General features: G+C 41.4%; 1 long non-coding RNA gene across 3 annotated transcripts in view; it reads right to left on the reverse strand.

Moving 5' to 3' along the window:
* Positions 1-707: 707 nt before the first annotated feature.
* The window catches only part of LOC119033852, a 115,649-nt gene continuing 97,071 nt past the window's right edge, over positions 708-19,285 (reverse strand). Inside the window, exons 3-5 of one of the 3 annotated variants that reach the window (XR_005079392.1) lie at positions 7,169-7,213; positions 3,935-4,058; positions 708-1,884 (exon numbers count right to left, since the gene is read on the reverse strand). This is a non-coding gene — a long non-coding RNA (uncharacterized LOC119033852). Of the gene's footprint in view, positions 1,885-3,934; positions 4,059-7,168; positions 7,214-9,313; positions 9,492-9,800; positions 9,931-19,285 lie in introns of those variants that run through there. The other 2 variants (XR_005079391.1, XR_005079394.1) reach the window with 2 other exon arrangements.

The raw sequence follows: 19,285 nt of genomic DNA on the forward strand, positions 1-19,285 counted from the left end.
AGGCTTGTGAGTTTCAGACCCTGTGCTCGTCAGGTGGCCCATCAAAAATGTTGATTTGATGTTGTTCTTGATTGCAGCCAGGTCGAGACTTCTAATGGCAAAATACCACACTTTGGTTAAGCAAAATGTAAGAGATACACAAATGACCAACATAATACAATTACAGTATGGACAATCAGTATGACAAAAGTATAGATAGATTGAAAACATATGGGAATACTGATTCTGGAGGATGCTGAGCAACTTCCGGTGCTGTCAAACAGACCTTAGTCTGCTGATCTCTGCCTCACCATGGAAACCTGGGAGTTACTACAAAGACTCACGAGAACAAAGCTCACGAAAGACAATGTAACCAGCTCACACAGGGGGAGAGAGAGAGACAAGAAGAGGGTACAGCTGTCATGGGGGACAAAGACCCAGATCCAAACAACTGGAGTCAGACACTGACAGCCAGTGGACAGAGAGAGAGAGCGAGAGAGAGAGAGAGAGAGAGAGAGAGAGAGAGAGATGATGGTCAAGTACAGAGAAAGAGATAGATAGATAGATAGATAGATAGATAGATAGATAGATAGATAGATAGATAGATAGATAGATAGATAGAAGGGACAATTGGTACTTCATAGATTCTGAGACTGAGATAGCCGTGGGCAACTGAAAAAAAAAAAAAAAAGCTAATCAAGAAAGTGAAGGCGAAAGACAGTAAAATGTTTTAATAATCAGGTACAGATGTGGAGCAGGACCTCTGCATCATCTACACCTAATTTTGAGTGATTTATTTAGAACTAGGGGGTATGATCGAATGTTACAGAGATTCTTGGCTGTCAGTGTAAATTGCATTAAATTTCATAACGTGCATTATCTTGCATGTATCTTGTGTTCTGTTTGTCTACTTTGGTTACCGTAGTGCTTTTCTGTGAATGGCTTAATCATAACCTCCCAGGGAAACGCAGATGAGAACGAGCTTCTGTCTGTTATCGCCCCGTGATCCCTTAAGAAATTAAACAAATAATCCATGCCGATGAGTCAGCGAACAGAACACCTAAAAGGAATGCAGCCATTATTGAAGCTAACCTGTGGAGCTTCCATGTTAAAACACAAAAGTTTGTTTACATTTAGTGATTCTCAGCATAACAACCATGTGTATCCTCAAGGTCTAACAAACATATTGCAAGCGTTTTCTTTTCTTATTAAAATATTTGTGAGGTTGATTTTGTGAATATTTTTAAGTTGTGCATTTTTTTTCCCCAACCATGTTTGTTTGCTTACTCATCTGTTCACTGCTATTGCTGGCATGCTGCCTCTCATCCTTGCACTTTCTATTTCAGCTGTCTATCAGCAGAATAGCCTGAAAGCAACATTCATGAAAACGTTGCATTTCGAGCGGTCCGAATAATGTACCAAACTTTATTGTTTTGGCAGGACCTCAGGAACGGGATTGAGGTGACAACAGGCTCCGTGGTTAACGTACCACTTAATTCAATGGGGAAAAAACCCCTGGCAACAGTCTTTTTACCTTTAACAGCAGCAATGTAAAAATGTCTAACCCTCAGATCCAGTTTGACAGCCTAAAGGTTGAACTCTGCAGCCGTCCACTGTGAAAACTAAAGGTGCTCATCCATTTAACAGACACATCATGTTGAGCTAATAAATCGTCATGTCGGGGTATCTGTGTAATCCGTCAGATGCATATAGAATATGAAATATGCACCAAATAAGTGAAACAAGCTTTTCATCTGCTGGCAGCATGGTGGTGGTGTCAGGGATGTTGGCTGCGATCCAGGGCCACGGCAGGCATCTCAGGTCCACAGACGGCCTCCCAGAAGAGGGCCAATAAATCACTGGCTCTGACCTTTGCTGGCATCAGGACCTTAGTGCCTCCAAATGCTAGAGACGAGAGCAAGATTGAGACTTTGAGAAGGAGTGATGAACTGCAGATGGCTAGGCTACACACACACACACACACACATACACACACACACACACACACACACACACACACACACACACCTGGGTCACTCACTTGTCCATCTAGCTATCTATTTCTTTCTGTCTTGTGTTGTGGATTTGCTTTGAGATTTATATATATATATACTGTATGTATAGTGGGGTCCAAACTTCTTAGACCGTTAATCAAGATACCTCCATTTGCGTTTGTGTTTTGCAAGCTTAATTACATATTTTCATTACAATTAATGCCAGACTGTTAAATATCAGGTCTAAGCGAACCAGGGCATGGCATGCTGTGACTCCCAGCAGAAAGGCCAGCAGCACAGTTTCAATCAAGGCTCAGTGTAGCAGTTTATTGGCTTCAGATGTAAGAAGTGCCGAAAATAACAAACATGAATTTGCCAAGCAGCCCTGAATTTCCCTTGCAAAGGAGAACAAAAATGTAAATACATGACGATTAACTAAGCAAATGTCCTAACCAATAAACAACAAATGACACACGGCAAAGGGCCCCAGACCAGGACTGGAACCCGAGGGTGCCACAGAGAGGACAAAGCCTGTGTACATGGGACGCCAGAGGGTGTAGCCTGTCTACAGTGGTAACTCCCCTCACTCAGGGTGGAGTCAATTCTGTTTAGGTGTCCATCTCCAGATGAGGTGAACATGTTCCCCCCACCATGTCTCACTATCAGTTTGTAACACTGTGGTATCATTCTAGCTCTTGTCTCCTCACATGCACCCCTTTTGTCACTGCTATAAATCTCCCACTCCCTCCACCTGAAGTGTTTGGCCTTGTTTCCATCCTGAGAAGTGGTTTAGAAACTATAACTCTGAGACCACTCCAAGACAGCCTTCTTCGGACAGTACTTTTACTGATTGGAGTATTGAGTTCTTTACTAAGCAAATTCTGTATCTGCAAGGAAGTTTCTTTTCTACCTCTCAAAGAACGAAGCTTGATGAATTGATCTTCTGATGGTGTGGTCACTTTGGGTTGGCCTGATCATGCGCTAGATACTCAACTAATTTTTCTAAAGCATTTAGAAGTTCCCTCAACACCCTTATAAACCTTGTGTCGGGCCATATGGTTATGCTGAGAAAGCACCTCTTTGCTGAAAATAACAATTTGACCTCTGAGGCCTTCACTTAATTTTCAAATTCTCAAACTTTGCAATCATTTACAGGTCTAGTAACATATGCCAGTATCATCTATGTGTAGTTATCAGGCTAAGTACTGTTTTTAAGTAATCATTTTTTACGGGACATATTTTCCATCATATGTAAACATACTTTTGTATGAATATTGACCTCTGTTAGATTCCCATCTATTTCTTTTATTCTTGTTTCATTCTTTTATCATGTTTGAACCTGCAAGCATAAGTCAAACTTCTCATCACATCTCTTTTACGCACAGTGTACACAGCTCTCTGGGATCCACAAAGAAAGCTGTGCAAAGATTTCTCATAAACAAATTGTTTGGGGTTCAAAGCCTTATTGGGAAAGGTAGTTTTGATCTTTGTATAGCCAGAGGTTTCTCTGTGAGCTCGCTGTTTTTCACATATAACAACAATTGTAGAGGAACAAAATGTCTTCAGAGGGTCCATCCATTCATCTGTTTGATCATTCTTGCAGCTTGAGGGCTCACTGCGTGCCCAAAATTGATCTCCAGTGGATGCGATCGTACATACAGGCATGTAATGTGGACCACTTTGACTGACTAAATATCCTCTAAAGCACATGTGTCAAACTGATCCAGTAAAGGGCCGCTGTGGCTGCAGGTTTTCATTCCAACCAAGCAAGAACACATCTGATTTGGATCAGCCAACCAATCAGCCAACCAAGTAAGAACACACCTGATTTGGATCAGGTGTGTTCTTGCTTGGTTGGAATGAAAACCTGCAGCCACAGCGGCCCTTTACTGGATCAGTTTGACACCACTGCTCTAAAGTATGAAACATATTTGTTTTTACAGTATGGGTCACTGTCTTACCCCCACTGCCCGGCTGCCTCCACCCCCCGCCCTCTCCGGTGGTGGTGGAAGGTTTCCATATGGGAGCCGTGGTGACATGGCGGATGCATACTGTCAAGCGGCCGTGTCGTGCCCAGCATGGAGCCTGGTTGGATCGAGATGGAAGGTGGGCCAGTCAGCCACGCCACACGGCTGGTGGCAATATTAACCCCTGTGTTTCTGTGTGCGTGAGTAGGGGGTAGAGTGGTTGTAGCTCTGGTGTTCCTACATACGTTAGCTGTCTAAACACTCCCTCCCATCCTCTAGCACACACACATCAGACCCCCTGTGGAGCAGCAGTGTGTAGATATTCATTCTGCCAGTAAAGGGGGTGAGGGGGGTTGGGGGACAACAAAGGGCCCAGAGAATCAGGAAAGGCTGGAGAACAGAAAATGGACTGGCAGGAAAATAGAGGCCGTTTAAATACACTCTATATGGCCGCTTTCCATATCCCATCCAACAAAACAAGCATACCAATATTATTCATAGACGTACTTGAGACACATCTTTTACCTTCCTTGTATAGGTCCTTCACTACTGTGAATTGGGATTGTGGCCAAAAAAACAAGATATTGCTGAGCTCATTATTTGAAAAGGTTGAACCCCTCTAGCTTCCTTCTTACCTGCTGTGATGATCAGGCTAATGGTGAATGATTTATCAGACTGTGACTTTAAATGCAGGAAATGTTAATATAATCACTAAGTTGTGTTTGAAACATAAGCAAACGCAGAGCAAACAATGTATTCAGAATGGAATCAGGGAACAAGCAATACAGAGTTACATAGCCTAATGAATCTGTTTTGTCAGTGCTTTATCAATCCATCCTTATTCTCATAGATTTGTGAAATGTCATCACTCATAGCCCAACAACATTCCACACTTGTTACTTGTTGGCGTGTGTTCACAGTGGCCCACTAACCTGCCATAAGGACATTTGGACAGACCACTTGGAGAAAGCTTTTATAGCCTTCATGTGGTCCTAGTGGCTAGGCAGCTTGACTATGTTAGTGTGTATATCTGTGGGCACTGTCTCTACTTTAGTGTGTCACACGAGTACTTCAAGCATCAACAGAGAAGAGCAGGTAGCCAACAACTGTAATGTGAGCATCATGTAGTGTACCCTTGTAATGCATTTGTTTTAGGGTCATTATGAGTAACCCAGGGAACCCAACATATCAGTACGTGAGAAAAAGTCCTTATATGCCAGAGTATAAAATGTAAAATTGGAAGTACAGCGAACTGGTAAGTACCAGCCTGTTTCAAGTACTGTTTTAGGCACTGAACTGTGCTATCCCAGCATCCATTTTACATAAGCTAGTGGCACTGCTGGTAAACCATCAAACCCACAGGTTTAAAATGAAGTTGTTATCGTGTCAGTATTTTTAGTCAGTTTGTTTGTTTTAGTGAAGCAAAAAAAAGAAAGAAAAAAAAAAGATTAAATCCATTCACCATTTAAGACGCACTGTGCAATTAAAATACACCCTGACATTTTCGGACCTGAGGGGGCCTATTAGTGTTGTAGACACCGGTACCTGGCAGGTCAGTTCCTGAGATGACCAGCAGGTGAACATCCATGTCATCCATGAGAACTCTCATTTAACAACTAATTTTACTGACGGCACTTATCTTACAAGTCTTGCCACGCTTTAATCAAGGTGGAAAGTAAAGCAAAATCTGAAAGCCAATATAGGCCATCATGTGATAAGTGATGAGGTCAGAGCCTTAACACCAGTTATCAATGCTGTATATACTGTATTTGACCTTTACAATATGATCTAGTCCATGTGAGTTGGCTGACTGATATAAAAAATTAAACAAGGAGCACAACCTAAGCATATCTGAGCTGTTGTTGTCAGCAATAATGTTGTTGTCCCACTCACAATTTGAGAGGACATGAGCATTATCAAATGAATGTTTGTGCTTGTCTGACAACGGAAACAAAACACGAGCAGTTAACAGGGAGCAGTTATTAACATTGACCTTGTGTGCATTTAAAAAACACACACACACACAAAAAACAATATAGGTGCATGGAGAGCAGAGGAGTACTGAGCGGAGGTTCAATCAGCTGAAACTGTCTCAAAAGTTTTGTTTGCTGGACAAAATTGGACTAAAAAGATTGGGCGTTTTGTTGTTCAAAGCTCTTTACCTGAAAACATTAAACACTAAACAACATTTCCAGATTAAGCTGTAGCTGTTGCAAATGAGCTAAGAAGATGTACAACATTCTCTCACAATAAATACAACTAACCTAAGAGTACTGTAGACGTTCTGTACTGTAACATGTTTTCCAGAGAGTCATCAGATGTCAGCAGTGAGATTTGACAAATCAGTGATGAAAACTGACAAGTTTGAGTGCTACTGCCAGAATGTTTTAGTAGCATTGGAGTTCTGTGGTCACTTCCCAGAGTTTCTGGCGGGGTATGACTGACAGTTTATCAGAGGAGCAGAGCCGCACCGCACAGGATCCCTGCCTCTAGAACAATTGTCCAATTACTGCAGAGACCAAGCTCCGAAACGTGAAGAACAACACAGGAGAATAAAGAAAAACTACGAAGACACATGCGATTAGCACTCAAGCACTGATGTTAGACATGAATCACATTCTTTGCATTTCTCGTTGCAGTTTTTTGTCACATTCTGGAGTGATACAGTCATTTTGTGTTGCAGTTTTGTTGGCTTCTTATTCTAAAAAAAGCACTATTAACTGATGATCATTATCATCCATGTCTGACGTGTATGTCGCATATTCATTCATAATCTGAAGTTCAAGACATTGTGCCCTATTAAAAAAAGCCAATGTCTTGCTGGTAATTACCCCTGGCAGAGTGACGTGAATGGTTTCTCCCAGATGACAGCTTGTATTTACAGGAAATTTGATATGACGTGAACACGGCATCACTTTTGGCAGAAGTGTCTATCTGCGGTTCATTAGCTCTAAGCTCCATTCCTAATCAATGCACAGATGTAGGTTGTGATGGCTGAATAAATAGGGTGAAACCCACTACCTGCTATTTCAGAATCAGGTCCAAGCTTCATTTAGGTTATTATAAACCTGGATTTCCTTCGACTCTGTGTGTCATTTTTTTTTCTTTTTTTTAGAATTTGCTCGTTGCCTAGTTGAACTTTATCCATTCTTTATTTCCACACAATATCATGCACCAGAAAAGTAAGTAATAAAAAAAACTTGTGTTAACTATACTTTAAGAACTGACCTTTCCTTGTCATCCGGCACAGGGCAGATCTGTCAAGATGGCAATCTGAAGAAAAAAAAAGAGTGTGAGAGAGAGAGAGAGAGAGAGAGAGAGCAATCAGAAGATGCTGTTAATGCCACATGGAGGATTTGGAGCGGTGACTCATAAGTGCCTCCCCAACGACGATATCAACCAGCTGTCGCCATGGCGCTGACCTTTACCGTGGCCCAGGGTGACCGTCACTTTAGCGTCAACGTAAACTTGACCCCTGACATTTCCACGGCTCAGTGCCACTGTGGGCTTTGCCAGGGGAGGTGGAGGGGGGTGGCAATCAAGAGCAATGGATGTGACATGGTGAGCGCGCACGTGTGTGTGTGTGTGTGTGTGTGGGGAGAAGTTTCAAGCTGACGAGACTACCACAGAACTGGCTCCTGACAGAATCAATATTGGGACTGTGATGATGATAATAATGATCATGATCATCATCACTTCTCATGGTAATTCTGTACATACGTCTTGCATGTACAAACTCAATTAATAGTTCTAATATTGGTGAAGATGGCTTTAGATGATGATGATTGGCAGTATTTTGTCTACGTGGCTAATGAGTGAAATTTTGATGATGTTGACACTAATTGTAAAGACAATCGTAAGGACGGCGGATTATCAGATGATTAAAACTACATCAGAGTGGTGGTGTTGACTGTGTTAATGATGATGATGGCGATGATGATGAAGACGCCGATGATGATTACGAGTGATTCTGATGTTCATGATGATGATGATTATGAAAATGAATGACGACTGATGACGACAATGATGACAACAACGACGATGATGATGATGATGATGACAATGACGATGGGTTCAAATTACTCCAATGTAAAAATGAAATCTAGGAACAACAATAATAAAAATGAGTGTAGAGATGCCTTTTATGATTCTGATAATGGTTATAATGAATGATGAATACAACTGTGAGGACAACCATACCCTGACCCCTCCTCCGATGAAGAACTGAAGGGCGGAGGTGAGACGGTGGGGGGAGACGCCAAGACGACCGCAGAGGGAGAAGTGTGCAAGTGAAGTCAGAGAGGACAGCCGGAGAAAGAACACGAGGTAAGACAGTCAGAAGGAGAGAAAATGGAAGTGATACCGGGCCCAGGGACGGAGATAAAAGCTGTATTACATGAAATTAATGGTGGTCTTCACAAGCAGTACATGAATCACAGTCTTCCCCTACAGTGAGAGAGACAGAGAGAGTGAGACGGGAGCAGACAAAGGGAGAACAGAGCTGCCGGCTCACTAACTACAACTTCAAAGGTCTCTCCGTTTAGCAAAAAACTGCATAACACCTCTGGCAAAGTGACAGGAGGAGAAGAGGGAGGGAGACGCAGAGGGTGGGAGAAGTCATATCGATGTGCAGGAGAGCAGGGTAAATAGATGATTAAATTGATCACAATGTGTCTGTTCGGTGGGAATTTTTGTGATTACCAGATTTGCTGTGAGGAAAGTCCACACAGTAGGACAATCAAAATGTTCATTACAACAGGGCAGCACTCTAATGAATGCAACTCGGCACGAGATTAAAGCGGCTGTAGGCAACCCAAACATTCCAGTGCAGATCCCTCTGCCACTATGACCGGCTATCCACATGTCTCATCAGTCACTGGGGAGGTTACTGATAAAACAATTATAGATAATACTTCCAGTGCATGTCGGAACTGGAGCAAGTAACAACGTATCAGAACAACCGACGCACCGAGGATATCATCACGGCCTTGGAAGCACTGGCCTAGCGGGCGAAGCGATCCTGGTACCGTGAGCAGTAATCACTCGATAAAGACAGAAACCTAGATCTTCGTGAATGAATGACACACTGTACCAATCAATCTAATGTAAGTGCTTTTCATTATGGAAAAAGCCAGTTCCAGTTAAGTGAGTCATAATTCGCACAAGGTATCATGGTGGCTAGAAAGAAGGTGGATAGGCAACATTAACATTCAAATTCTTCTGGCTCTGTGATTGACTCAGATGTCGGTTAACACGCTGATTGGTTGGCTGATTCAGACCTGACAAGTCTTTCCAAAAACTAAAGACAAAGCGCATGCAATTACAGACAAAAGACAAGCACACTTTTATTATTTTTCTTTTAAAACAGGCGTTTCAATATTATCTTTATTTTTCTGTCACATGCAATAGTCAGTTTTTAAGTAGAATTATGATGAATTAACATTGCAAAGTGCATTTTTGCCCAAAAATGAAGCCACATCTTTTTGTCAGTCACACTATTTCAAAAGGTGTGAGGTTTTTCATGAGGTGGTGTCCTCTCGGGATATTACAACTGCAAAGGAGGAAGTGAGGAGAACCAGAAGTCAACAGAGAGTTATTTCAACTAACTAATCTAGTGAAGTTAGTTACCTAGGTACACTCTGTGTAAGTCTGTAACAGAAGTGGATTACATCGCGCGCACACACACACACACACACACACACACACACACACACACACACACACACACACACACACACACAGCAACTGCTTGCTGTTTCAGGGTTCTCCCACCTGCAGCATAAACATTATATTTATGTAAATGCAGCACAGAGTAAACAAACGTTGCTGCACATGCACTTCCACATAACAGCACACTTACACTTCAGATCCCCTCATACTGCAACGCCAGATCATAAAGATGTGAGTGTTTCTTTTTTTTCTTCTTCTTCTCCTCTATACTCTTCCTTGTTCTCTCGTCTCCATTCGGGCCTGTTCTTCTGTGAATAAATCTATGTAATTTGAAAGTGACAAGAAGGAGATTTATGAACGTATAAGTGCCCGTTTCTGGTGGAATTTATAGTGCAGAGCAAGGGATATGCAGATGAGAGTGCAAAGGGTGTTGCAGGTACAGGCAGATGTGTTTGCGTGTGTGTGGGTGTGTGTGTGTGTGTGTGGTATGAGAAAGGGGGCCTAGAAACACTTCTTTACCTTTCAAGTATTATTATACATGGCTTAGTAGTCACCAACATACAACCGTTTAGATGCTCAAGAGGTGGGCTTGTGGGATCTAGTTCGAAGCCCTCTTGAAGTCTTAGACAATCAATGGAAAAATGGTGTCTGTATTCTCAACACCCATGTCATTCATGAAACCAACTGTCACATCAAAAAGTGCATATGGTATATCATACAGAGCATAAAGGAGTGATGCTATGTAGAATACCATGTAGAGGTAAGTGTGTACGTTCATTAAACATACTATTACCATTGTCCGAATGTGCTCTAGCAACCGCCATGTTACTAATAAAGTTATTGTCCATGAAAATCAAACTTTCATCAGATATTTTGTTTAACCTTAAAAATGGTCCGGTCCATGGAGATTTTTATCAACTGTTTCATTCAGTTGCTGATTGATCAAGAAGTGGTAAAATTATAACAATCTGTCAGAGTCCTAGTAAAACTTGAAACTTGGAACATGGCAGTATGCCTTTTGTGCTTCCCACCTCAGAGTAATGTCCAAAGAAAATGGCTGCCATGTAAATATGATCTATGCTAAGTAACGACTAACAGGAAAAGCATTTGTCTTTCAAGTTTAGTTAAGTAAAATCCACAAGTCCCCCAAAAATGCTCTGGCAGGAGAGAAGCAAAATAAAAGTGTATTTGTTACAGTAATGATATACATTTCAGGTTGTTTTGTACCTGGAAATTAAAGTGAGATTAGTGTGTGTGTGTGTGTGCGCGCGCGCGTGCGTGGGTGTGTGCGTGTGTGTGTGTGTGTGTGTGTGTGTGTGTGTGTGTGTGTGTGTGTGTGTGTGTGTGTGTGTGATGTGCCATTGGCTCAACTTGCCCCAACATCACTAGCACATTTTACCCCAAAACCTACATTTTGACAAAAGTGTTTCATAAAAGTGTCTCTAATCCACAATTATGCTAAATTTACTATCTTATTTTGTGGCTTACATTGACTTAACATGTAATAATTTCCAAAACATTTTTTTTTGGTTTTTTTGGTTTTTTTGTTTTAAGATACATGATGAATAACTTTAGAAACAAGTTGACTTTACTTGGCATGACAAAACATTTTTTTGACACTGCTATGCTCACAACTCTCTCCCTGTGCTTCTGTCCAACATAAATAGTGTGCTTCTTTAATTTGCGCTAACGTGGCTACTTTTGTTTATGGGATTGGCTCATTTCACCCACTGGCTCACTTTACCCCATTCTCCCCTACTGTCGACTGGCGAGCATAGTGAGCAAAAAGACTTCAAATAACTAGCTCTCCTGCCTCTATTGAAATATGGCATTTTATAAAAAAAAATGTTAAGGCCATTCCTCAATAGGACGAGATTAAGCGAGAACCAGTCCCCACAAAAGTGAATGATATTGCCTCAAAGTAGGCAAACCACACCATTACCACATTTGCACTCATAGTATAATAAGCAAAACTAGGAATGAGCTTCACAAAACTCAGACAAGTTGGAGCTTCAAAAAAACTTCGGATTAATGAGTAACTCGTGAATCCAGATGTGTTTTGTGACCACAAGGCATGCTGGTGTTGCTGTACCGAATACCACTGCAGAAGCCAGGCATTAGCAGTAAATCATGTGAGAATCTGCACAATAACACACAATAAAATAAATTCAATAGCAGTGGTGTAGTGACACACACACACACACACACACACACACACACACACACACACACACACACACACACAGAGTACACAGAGCAGCACTCGCAGACGTTATATTAAGGCCTATCTTTGAACATAATAACCGTGCCTTTTATTTGACTCATTAAACACACAAACTTCCAATGTCATTTAAAACTGGCTCTAATCACATTCATCTGTTTAAACAGGGGCGTGTAGAGACGGAGTGAGAGGGGATGAAAGACACGCAGAGTGAAAGAGAGACTGTGGTGAGAGGGCTAATGAAAGAGTTGGCAGTGTTTACTCAAGCTGTGGAAAGTAGGCATGAGGACAGAGAAACAATGATAGAAGGACTGGGGAAGATGGAGAGCAGCAAACAGCTGGTACCAACTTAAATACAATACACTTTCAAGGCCCTGGCCTTTACTTACTTCAGCTGCACCGACAGTGAGGTCGTTATTTGAAACAGGCTCATAGAAGTGATCAACTTTCCTTATGTATTTAATCATATTTATATTGATGCCATTTGCTCCCATTTGTATGTTGTTTTGATGAATTCAGAATAAAGTAGCTTCTTTTTCAACTGTGTAAAAAGGGTTACAGTGCCCAAATCAGCCAGGGCTTTGTTGCATCAGTTGGTTGGGTTTGCTAGGTTTAGACATGAGGAGTGAGATCAGTTAGGGTTAGGGTAAGAACATTTGGGTAAACCAATCAGAGGCAGAGTGGGGTGGGTCTAGGCATGGACAACAGTGGGATCCATCAGAGAGTGTCGAAGTGAGTTGTACAAAACTTTGTATGTAGCCGAGATGATGTTGTCAGCGTTGTCAAAAACTGTGAGCTTGGAGCGTAAAATATGTAGGAAAACGAAGAAGCATCTGACAAAAGACCCTAGTGCGTTGCATTATGTAGGGTCAAGTATTTTTAGGTTTTGACCCATCCAGGTGACTCAAAGTACCTGCTTATTTCAACCCACTAGTGCACTGCCCGTAGGAAGCATGTATTCCTATAGAAAAGTGGGAGGTTAAGTAGCTTTTTTATGGATGGCCAAATGAGGTTGTGTTTGAAGGTCGGACGCCAGGGACGTATAATTGGCTGGTTTTGACTACTTTTGATTTTACAATTATATTTCACCTTAAAAACTATTTACCTTGCCTTGTTTGTTTGGTATCATTATTTTCAGCACAACCTCACATGTGTGACTGTACAGTTATTTTGTTTTCATTTTAACGTACTATATTAACACTATTGACCTAAAATCACAAAATAACATAAAATCAGAGTAGGAAAAAGTTAGATTTTTACTGTGAAAACCACAAATATGTTTAATGAACCAAATGTATTAGTTTGCTAAATTTGTGCATAAGTTTTGGAAATTTACAAAGTTATATGTAACTGTACATCCACAGATTCCGATTTCAATTTGTTGTCCTCACGTATCCGGACAGGAATAGACTTGGTCCGGACTCGTTTAGTCTCATTTGTCAGTTTAGATGCACAGAGCAGAACAGGACCGAACCGCCGGCAAAATCCCAGTCCAGCTCGCGTCACTGCAGGTAAAAATCTGCTTGTTTCTTAAGGTATGTCATGGGCTTGAGCTCTGCAGTTATTTGCTCTGGTGCGTACATGGCTATGGTGGCTATGGTTGACAATGCTAGCAGAATTCGTAAAGCATTTATGAAAATTTATTAACGGTATCATTGTAGTCCAAACAAATGTGATGATGCACACCCTTGAACCACGCAGCAGCCATGTTGAAAATCTCAGGTAAGTCTGATCCTGCTCTGCAGAGATATTTGAGGCACACATACACAGACACACACACACACACAGACAGAGATTCCTTACTTTTATAGAGAGATGTTTATGTATATTGCTAGGCAGAGACCTCTAGTGGCCATTGTAATAATTATGACATCAAAGGAGGAAGTTAGTTGAAGTAGTATGAGGAGTGAATAAGTCTGCATAGGTAGGAACATTGCGTAGAGGGTTGGGTAAAAGGTGCATTATGTAAAAAAACATGAGTGACTATCAACAGAAAGTAAAGAAGTGTGTTTGACTTATGTTATGGCAGTCCTTCCTTGCCATTCCAAAGTTCATGTAATGGCATAGTAAACAACACCACCACCACCCTGGGGCTTCTAGCTTCCAGTCCAGTCTACTTGCTGTGCCACTTACTAAGCTAAAATCCACTGCAGTTAGCAGCAGATAGGGGTTACTTTGATGAAATGCTGCCCCCTGATTGTTTGGACTATGGTTTTGAGAGATTGCTGCTATGTATATATCCAGGGTACTGCTGCTCATGACACAGGTAAAACTGAAAGTCTTCCATGAGAGTTAATTTGACTCACTAACACAGTCAAGTTATTATCATTATTATACATTATTATAACGTGCGTAACATATGCATGCAGGAAATGTAAGTTCCATAGGTTGGGGTACTTATTTAAACACAAACCACAATGTTTTCCTAAACCTAACCAAGTAGCTTTGTTGCCTAAACCAAACAGCACTGTACCAACATGAGGAGTGATGCCATGCTGCATTGTTCTTGTCATTTGGGAACAATAGTATATATCATTTGGGAGTCACTGACAATTGACCCATTATGTCATTCAATTATAAGGTTGTGTGGACTTTAGTGTTTTATATCTATTATCATTATGTATTTTAATTTAGTATATTTGTTTTAATTTTGGTTTGGACTGGTATCAAGCTGCTGAAAGAAAGTCAAGCCCTCCAGCTGCTCAGAGGCTATAACACCCCTTTTCCTGTTTGGCTTTTATTGTAGAACATTTGCAGGAGAGAAACAATGTTAAAGCAGAAAACAACTGCAAGAGAGGAACAAAGGGGTGATTTTGATTATACCGGTGCTCTGACGTAACTAATGCTATGGAGATTTACTATATGCTGAATTTTTCATTGGATGCGTTTAAGTACTGCCTATAATTTCCTTCTATCAGCTTTCACTTAGCGCAGTCTGCTTTTCATCAGTTTACACTCCAAATAATAGCGAGATGGTGATCCCAGGCGCTGATGTAAAGTGCATACAGTACAGTATTTTCCTCTGCTCTAGAAGTAAATTGCATTTGCATTGTGCAAGCAATTAGGACTTACTTCTAAATTGAATTAGCTCCTGCATTGCTGTGCAGGCTCTCAGTCTGTTTGCATGCGTGCATGCGGGTGTGCGCAACACTTTGCACGTGCACACTGGGCTTGTGCAGGAGCATTTTTTTCTGCACAAGGAAATAAGAGGGAGCAGGTTGGGGCATATTGTAATTACTCGCTGCATTAAAATCGCTGTGTGTTATGGATCACAGGGGGAATGGTGACGTTTGGAACGGCCTACGGTCGTCTCCTTCAGCGGTCATTACTCCATGTGACAGCAAACATACAGGATACAGCTCAGACAGAGGGCAGCGTGAAGGGGAAAGAGTTTGTATATTCATTACATGATTACTGCCCCCAAAATTCATTATCTCAAATAAATCTCAAATTTTATTACAAAGGTGTGGCAAAGAAAAAGCTCTCCTGAGAACAGCAAAAAAAAGAAGAAAAAAGATTAGCTTATTTCCAGTAATATTAAACATGTTAACATGACCTATTGTTGCCAATAATCTTGATTAACAATTAAAATCTACATCCAACTTTAACTTAATCTTAATGTAAAGTAGCCCCGAGTAGAAGCTGGACCAGTATTTCTGCTATTCTCAAGACACTGGGTTCTCATGATGGCAGATTCAGTCAACCACATAACAAAAAGAATGTAATATCTCGAATAGCAGCTCTACTGGAGCCAGGGGTGAGACAATGTCAGTTAACTGGAGCTGAAAATAAGGTGTTTGTTTGTTTGTTTATGTCCTTCCTTTTCTGCCTTTCTTTCTTCTTTCCCCCTCCCGCCTGCACGCTTCTCTTTGTCTCGATGACCATTTGAGGAAGAGCTTTTTCTCTGACCTTCTGCCGCAGAGAGTGATGAGAAGGACGTCATGGCTGACCTTGACATTCAGCATGCTAAATGACTTCTTCCACAGCCAGTCAGCAAACACAGAGACAGGCAGGCAAGGAGACAGTCTCCACTGCTGCTGGACGGTGGCTCTGTGTGTGTGTGTGTGTGTGTGTGTGTGTGTGTGTGTGTGTGTGTGTGTGTGTGTGTGTGTGTGTGTGTGTGTGTGTGCGTGTTTCTGTTGGAGTGGATGGACAGTGACAAAGCTGCTCTGGGGGGGGGAGGGGTGACTCGAGCTGCAGGTTTTAATGCTGCCATGGGGGAAACTTTAATAGGATCTTTTAGTTTATTGGTATGCAGAGGTTATGTGCACAGTCAGTGCTGCAGTAACTACTGAAAGATGGAAGTCCCATCCTTGTTCTTTCCACGTGGTCCGTGTGTGTGTTCCGCATGACTTTTCCACAGAAGTTTTTCCAAAGCGTTTCCACATACATACGGTTTCTCCGTGTCACTAACACACATGATAATATTGTGCAAATGATCAAGCGTAGATGTTTGTTTGTTTCACAGTCTTTGTTTATCAGTTCAGCTGGTTGCCTTTTTAATTATTCAGTAAGTGTAAACTGTTCGCTTTTTGCACAGCTCCGGTTACAGACTCTCTCTCCACCTCTCCTGCAATCGTTTTTGAGTGTAATTCATTTGCCAGCAAACAGACAAAACACACAGTAAACAAAGTAAAGTACAGATTTGACAACATTTTTGGAAGCATTTTTTTTCTACAAATTTCGTGATAATATTGTTATCGTGGATCCGTTTGGCCGTGTCGCTTGAGAAACTGAAAACCAGTGACAATGAAATGATACAAATGCCCATCCTCAAATTCTTACCTCTTTAAGGGCTGCCTGGTTGGGTTTCAGAAAGGTAACTGTTTTTCTTTAATGTTTAAATGTCACTTTTTTGTGGGTGTAACATCAAGTCGCATGTTAGAAAGTGTCTCTTGCTGTTAAGAGTCTTGTTCATTGTAATATCAATAACAGAAATGCCTTTAATCAAGCCTAAAATGCAGGAATTGCACGCTACATCTCAGCAGCATCCTCTACACCATTATGCAATTCAATATATTTAAGTAACCAGGAAACCAATATCTACAAGTGCCAAGCACCTTGTGGAACTCCAAGCACATCCCTAACTTTACATCAATTCAGGGCTAGTAGTAATACCAGCTGTTAAAAAGATAACAGACTGAACTAGACTGGCACTGAGTAGAGTGCATACTGTACCTCAACCGAGACCAAAAAGTCACCTTTTAACTCTGTCAAGTACATAATATTTCAGAAATAATAAACTTACATTACTATCAGATCAGTTTAGTACTACTGAAGCCAAACTGCCACCTAAAGAAAAAGTTCATCCAAACATTTAAACTCAGTCATCTTCTTCATTATAATGGAAAGTCGAAGGAAGTCTCGTCAGAGCTTGGATCATAATTCCTTTGGTTTATTTATTTTTTTACATTTCAAAACCACTCCCCATCTACTTCAGTTGTGAAGGAGAATGCTACAATGCTGTTCTGAAGTGTTTTGTTGGCTTACAAAACTTCACCAAACTTTCCATCAACACTGGAGTCGACAGATAACGACTAAATGTTTCTTCAGGTGAACTCATCCTCCAGACCAGCTGGTGCCTAACTCTTCCCTTTGTGCTGAACACATCTCAAAAAGCCGGATATAAAGCCAGAAGTTTGCCGCTCACAACAAAGTGTGGCGTTTGCTGATGGTGCCTGCTCACTGTCCCTTGTCCCTAATGAGAGAAGACGGCGCCGGGTGAAAACACCGCTAACCTTTCTGCTTGTTTACACTCTCCGCTGACAGGACCCGAGGACGGGCCGGAACGAGGGATGAGAGGAGGCGCAAGACAGAAACGAGGAGGTGACCTCTCCAAAGTTTACCCAGCAGCCCCACCACCACCACCACCACCTCCCCTCGAGAGTCGGCGCCTGGGCCTTAATGAGGGACCCGGTGGAATTGTTGGGATGTCGCCTCAAAGAGCGCTGGGATGTTGAGACTGGCCAGGCGAGGCGAGGAGAGGAGAGGAGAGGAGAGGGGGAAGAAGAGTGCCTGTCTTTATGTGTGTGTGTGTGTGTGTGTGTGTGTTGGTGTGTGTCTGGCTTTTGTCTTTTGGAAGGTAAAGCGCGCTGGGAGAGCAGCGGTAGTCACCGCGTGGAAGGTGTTTGTGAAAGTTATCTCCTTAGATGTTTTGTAGAGGCTTGTTTTGTTTCATCTCGAGCCTCCTCTCTCGTACTTTATGTTTTGGAGCACCACAACATTCAATGTAAAAAAAAAAAAAAGAAAGAAAGAAGCTTTATGAGTCACATAATATATGCAATAAATCCCTTCAGAGCCGGGGATTCTTAACTTTTAGTGAGACGTAGCACTGGTATCAACCCACCCACAGCGAACATTACTACATTTTAATGGCAGAAAACTGTTTGCCGGAAAAGTTTAAATGATGACACCTCTGATGGCACTTCAGTGTGAATGATAATCGAATTCAGAAGAACTGCTGTTCACCAGCACCGCTCCATCTGTTGCCAGCAAGGTACGGAGGACGGAGAGAAGGCAGCCGTCTTTTTGTCCAAAGAAGTTGAACGTCTCCAACAGACAACTTGCTACTAATGACTGACAGCAATAAAGGTCCTCATCAGAGGTTCGTTCTGCTATTTTGTGACATTGCTTAATGGAACATGATCCCGTCCACTTGGCTTTACTGGCTCTGGGTTTTATTTATCCAGATTATATTCGCAGGGCTTATGCAGCATCTTGTGATCTTCTTTGGAGTTTGAACAAAGTCCATACGGAAAACAGTGAGGTGCAGTTGAAAGCTCTGGAAAAAGCTTTCTTATCATATCTAATTTTCTTTGAGGTCCACTTGTGATAACTCTTTTATGATTGTGAAATGACGTCTAAATTGTGAGTGTGTAATGTGTATTAGGTCTATTTAAGTTTCAAGATATCGTACTTATTCATTGTTATTGTAAGTTAAATAATGTATTAACATTTATTAATAATGGTCATTGTTACCATAAGTAATATGTATATATGTATATATATATATATATATATATATATATATATATATATATATATATATATATATATATATATATATATATATATATAGTGGCAGCCTGCCCCTTTAACATTAGAGCTGTCTCTCGTGTGTATTGAAGAGAGTGAAGTCTGTCAAAAAAAAATGCTCAAAAATTCCATTAATACATAAGATGCGAGGTGAGCGTATGAACGGTGAGCCAGGTCACCAAGATTCATGTAAGCATACAATGATGGTAAACTGTGAATGAGAAGACGAGTCTGTGTAGTCTCAGTGCTGAAATATTTATGTACTCTTTTTACGGTTTGTCTTTATTTGTAACAATTGAGTCTTCCTGCTCCAAAAACCTCCTTCAAACCGTCCTGGGACACTTGGACCATCTGCTGAGTCAATGATTGGAGGGACTGGAAAAAGCATTTAGTCAAAATGGCCCCTTCTGCTCCAACGG

Source organism: Acanthopagrus latus, chromosome 15, assembly GCF_904848185.1.
Source record: "Acanthopagrus latus isolate v.2019 chromosome 15, fAcaLat1.1, whole genome shotgun sequence".
NCBI classification, from domain to species: Eukaryota; Metazoa; Chordata; class Actinopteri; order Spariformes; family Sparidae; genus Acanthopagrus; species Acanthopagrus latus.